Source organism: Austrofundulus limnaeus, unplaced genomic scaffold (genome assembly GCF_001266775.1).
Source record: "Austrofundulus limnaeus strain Quisiro unplaced genomic scaffold, Austrofundulus_limnaeus-1.0 Scaffold587, whole genome shotgun sequence".
Lineage (NCBI taxonomy): Eukaryota > Metazoa > Chordata > Actinopteri > Cyprinodontiformes > Rivulidae > Austrofundulus > Austrofundulus limnaeus.
This window is the reverse complement of record NW_013952989.1, coordinates 6,529-6,769: the sequence shown is the minus strand read 5'-3', so window position 1 is coordinate 6,769 and position 241 is coordinate 6,529.

Below are 241 nucleotides of genomic sequence, written 5' to 3'. Positions count from 1 at the left end.
AGATACTATCACGTTTTAACGTGATACGTATCACATTTTAACGAGATACTATCACGTTTTAACGTGATACGTATCACGTTTTAACGAGATACTATCACGTTTTAACGTGATACTATCACATTTTAACGTGATACGTATCACGTTTTAACGTGATACGTATCACGTTTTAACGAGATACTATCACATTTTAACGTGATACGTATCACGTTAAAATGTGATAGTATCTCGTTAAAACGTGATA